This window comes from Micropterus salmoides, unplaced genomic scaffold (genome assembly GCF_014851395.1).
Source record: "Micropterus salmoides isolate LMB-PRFRI ecotype aquatic unplaced genomic scaffold, ASM1485139v1 Ms_hic_scaffold_1880, whole genome shotgun sequence".
In the NCBI taxonomy this organism is placed as follows: domain Eukaryota; kingdom Metazoa; phylum Chordata; class Actinopteri; order Centrarchiformes; family Centrarchidae; genus Micropterus; species Micropterus salmoides.
The window spans coordinates 27,469-32,593 of record NW_024041018.1 but is presented as its reverse complement, the minus strand read 5'-3'; positions in this window follow the sequence as shown (position 1 = coordinate 32,593).

Here is a 5,125-nt window from a genome sequence, read left to right as displayed (position 1 = left end):
TTCCCCTCACGAAATAAACATCTTAATAAAAAAAAGTCCTAATTTGTGTATAATTAAAGTGAATAAAGTCAAACATTTATTGAACATTTGTTTATATTGTTATTGAAAACAATTATATTGCAAAAAAAATTGTTTTATTGTCCAGCCCTATGTCTAAGACTCCTCATTGACTAAAAATGGTTCAGTCAACTACTAGAGGACAGCCCTACGTTTAGGAAAGTAGTGTTGTTAGTGGTTTAAATGTTCCCAGGAAGTTAGGGTTTTCTCAACGTGTGTATTTATCTGTTATTCTCCACAGACGTCCAGCTGCTGTTGGTGAGTAAAGAAGAGGTTTCCCCTGACCAGCAGGAGTGGAGCCCCAGTCTGGACCAGGAGGACCCACCAGAGCCCCCACATGTTAAAGATGAGTGGAGCCCCAGTCTGGACCAGGAGGACCCACCAGAGCCCCCACATGTTAAAGATGAGTGGAGCCCCAGTCTGGACCAGGAGGACCCACCAGAGCCCCACACATTAAAGATGAGTGGAGCCCCAGTCTGGACCAGGAGGACCCACCAGAGCCCCACACATTAAAGAAGAAAAGGAGGAACTCTGGATCAGTCAGGAGGGAGAGCAGCTTCGAGGGATGGAAGAGGCTGATACCACCAAGTTCACATTCACTCCTGTCCCGGTGAAGAGTGAAGAAGACAATGAAGAGAAACCTCAGTCCTCACAGCTTCATCAAAGACTAACTCAACTGATCAAAATAGAAGGTGATGAGGAGGACTGTGGAGGACCAGAACCAGCCAGGAACTCTGATCCAGATAGACATTTACAACCAGATACTCATGATAAGACTTCACACTCCTCTGAACCTGAGTCTGATGACAGTTTTGATTGGGAGGAGATAAAGAAACATGCTGAATGTGCTACAAGCTTTGGTAACGAGGAACATCTACAGGAACATAATGGACTCCAAACCGGAGAGAAGCCATTTAGTTGCTCAGTTTGTGGTAAAAGATTCCTCTGGAAGAACTCCTTAAGTAGTCACATGAAACTTCATTCAGAAAGAAAACATTTCCGCTGCTCAGTTTGTAAAAAGACTTTTCAACGGAGAGATACTGGTATGAGGCACATGAGAATCCACACAGGGGAGAAACCTTTCACTTGTTCAGTTTGTGGTAAAGGATTTTCACAAAAGGAACATCTGAGACAACACATGAGAGTCCACACAGGGGAGAAGCCATTTAGTTGTTCTGTCTGTGGTAGAAGATTCACACAAAGCTCAGCTCTGACCACACATTTAAGAGTTCATACAGGAGAAAAACCTTTCAGTTGCTCAGTTTGTAAAACAGGTTTCAGGCGCAGAGGTGATTTGTTCCAACACATGAGAACCCACACAGGGGAGAAACCATTTAGTTGTTCTGTCTGTGGAAAAGGATTTGGACAAAAGATACAGCTTAGACGCCACTTGACTGTCCACACAGCAGTTCTGTCTGTGGGGAAGGATTAAAACTAAGCTCAGGTTTGATTAGACACTAAAGAGTTCATACAGGAGAAAGACCAGCTGGCCAGTTTGTAAAACAAGTTTCAGAAGCAATTTGTTCCAAAACAAGAGAATGCATACTGGGTATAGACTAGGGGTGTGGGGACAAATTGAGACCGCATAGTATTACGATATTTTCCGTGGCAATACTGTATCGATACACGGACGGCAAGGATTGATCTTTCATAATATCAATTGAACATGAGAATTCAACTTTTTGGTACTAGAATTTTCAGTCCACTAGAAAACTCAACAGCGCCATATAGTGGGCTGAAAAAGTGAGAGGAACAAACTATTATTATTAACGAAATTTATTTTTTTAGATAAAACCGACGTTGACAAAGTTTTCCTATGGGGCATAATTTGAAGTTGGATAAAGTTGGTAATTAATTGCAATATATCGGAATATGTTTAAAATACTAATAATATTGTATTTCGAAATTACATCATGGGGCCTCTGGTGATTCCCACCCCTAGTAGAAACCCCTCAGCTTTTTAGTCTGAGATTAAATATTCACTCTGCGCTCTCACATCAAAAAGCACAATTATGTTCTATTATTAGCTTGGTGCTGTGCCATGAATGTAAAATCATTGGGTAGAGCATCAAAATTAACCAAATGACTTTCCCCAGATCTAATGGTAATTCCTCCCCAGTAGAATTCTTTAGTAAGTTCAGTTTTTGAGGTGTAGTTTATTACAAATGTGCTCTAGATTTTCCAAAATATTATGCACAGATGTGGTTGTATTAACAGTCCAACATTATGTGGAAGCGACCCTTCACTAAGCCACACCCCAAAAACGTAGCTGGCCGATCACAGCTCAGTATAGGACTCGCTCCAACTGAGGTCGGACACTTTCACATCTGCGCTCCATTGACTCGTTTTCTAGCTTTTTTTTTAGCTGTATTTTCCAAGATATGGTCAAACGCTGTTCCTGAGGCACTTGTAATAGTTACAGCAGCTACCCAGAGAGGTTGAAAGGAGAAGTACGATTTATTCTCTTTCCAAAACCTAAAACAAATCCAGGAAAATGTCGGCTGTGGATTGTTCCCAATGTGATGTTAGTTAGCTAACGTTAGCTACAATATTTCTCCGGGGAGTGCAGTAATAAACAGTGGCAGCGCCGTGCTTAAAGTGCGACAGGCCTGACAGTTTGTCAACTTAGCAACAGTAACTAAGGGGGCGTGAAAATTAGACAGCTTATGTGTTGGATTTACGCAGTTACCTTTAAAGCAGAGGTTCAGATTTTTCCAGCCTGTTTCCAGACAGTACTCGGATACCATATGTATGTTGAAAGAGTTGATGGTTGCTGTAATCATTCTTCAACTGGGTATCTTTGTCCCAAGTGACTACGAGACAGATCCCTCCGCCCGGCCTCAGCAAGGAAACCCAGTCTGTGGAAACATAAAGAGGGAGTTTTGTAGAAAAAAGACATTTACTTAAATGAACATCTGCGATTCATTTGTAAGAAATAAGAAGATGATACCTTGTCATTATCAAACATTATGCAGCACATCTCCTCCCTACCAGCTCATTGCAGCGAGTCTGTAATGTCTTCTTTTAGTCAGAAATCATCCAGTTAATGAAAAATACTTTGACTTGTTTTCCAAATCAAGTGTTATTTTTCTTGATTTTCTGTTGATCAATAATGTGAATTCATTGTAAATGTTTTGTAAACAATTAGATTTTTTTTAATAAAATGTGAAATGTTTTATATGGCGGTTTTTAATTTGGGCAACCAACTATTTATGGATCAGTAAGTAATTTATAGATCATCTGTAGCATTTATTGAAAATGATCAAACTGGACCTACTAGTATTGGATTTCTTAACAAATAAAGAGATAATAAAAGAGAGCTGAATCTCTGGGTGTTGGGGAGCTGCACCTTAGTATAACTTGTATAGCATTCAGGTGATGTTTGTGTTGGGAAAGCAGTTGTCTTGTTGAATTCCGAAAGGATTAATAAATATTTATCTATGCTTAAAACTAAAGGCTGAAAGAAGAGCAAGAACAAAGTGAGGAGTCAGCTGCTGCTTCTGCTCACTCAGTACCAAACAGTGTAGCATAAGTTTTGTAGCCTAGCTTTGATTATTCTAAGTAGCTAATGTTAGTGACCTGGGGGGGAAATAGCTATTTCATTTCCATCAACAGACCAAAGTGAAAATTTTATCTCTACGTGCTATTTCTAATATAGGATCACTTGTACACATTTAGCCTAATGCACGCAGAAATCTATACTTTAACATGTGTTTATTCTCTACCACATGAGAAACATAATTCAGCAGCATAAAACATAAATACAGCAGGAAAACCTCCTTCATGGCCTGTAGGATGATGTTTTGCCGGATGTGCACTGGATGGCAGCTATGTTTCACTGAACTACATTCAGGAACAGGGAAATTCAACATTTCTGTTGATGTTTGAGTCGTTTATTAGTTTCTGTGCGAGGATCAGTTGGAGAAACTTTAGGACCTTATAACAGACACTACTAACAGTGTTAAATCTGCCTTTCTAGATTAATAGTTCAGTAAAATGCAGAAAAGACTATAATTTAGTAATGTTTAAGAGGATTTATTCGGGGGTGGATTCACAGTTGCTAAAAGATGTTGTGATGTCTTTTCGCAGGTTTTAGGGTTTGTTGAGGTGTTAATGTGAACAGATTTTGACCTGTCGGGATTGTGGCCTTCAGTTGGTTTCTATTTCTGCTCTTTTATCTGTTAATTTTCTGCAGATTGACCTGAGAGTTTATTTGTTATTGATTATTTATTGATTTTTATTCACTGTTTGTGAATGTTATGGTTTAGTTCATGTTTGTGTGTCTCTGTACACAGTAGTTCCCGGTCGAGGCAGATGGAGTCAGATTCCTCATATGTGTACACATACCTGGCTTTGGATTCTGATTCTGGCCTGTTTGCTTGGTGGGAAAACTTTTAAGGGGTCCAGCAGGCCTGTGAAGTCCTTCAGGTGAGTCAACACCAGTCTCTCACAGGATTTCCTGACCACAGAATTCAAGGCCATGTCCTGTAGTCATTTCATCCTGTGATAGAGGGTTTCTTTGGGCCCAGGATGATATAAGGTACTTCAGATTTATAAATTAAACTGATGATACACGGGGCAACTTTTTGAGCAATGTTGCTGGTGGCAAGTCCGACTATGTTTTGAACGGACAGTGTTGGTGCGGGGAGGGTGATTACGGTAGTAATCTTTACTCATTACCATTGACAGGAACATTGCCCAGCACCATTGCTCTAAAAGTTGCTCCATGTATCATCAGCTTTACACTTCTCCTCTACTGCCTGGCAGATGGGACCACAGAGTGAAGAGATAATACCTCCACATCCATGTCTCACACACTTAACCCAAAGACTAAAGCTCACCTCACTTTACTGTTAGTATTTCACATCTAATTGTACTAATTTTTACATTCATATGTATAATAATGTTTTTTTTCTGACATTAAGTTTTGTGTATTTTACTTTTATTATACTTAGTGGTATATTTACTTAATTTGAGGATCTAGGTATTTCTTCCCTTTGGTCACATTTATTTTGAAAATCAGCAAAAAAGTTGTAGTAGGTGTAACATTACTTCCGGTTGCTAACAT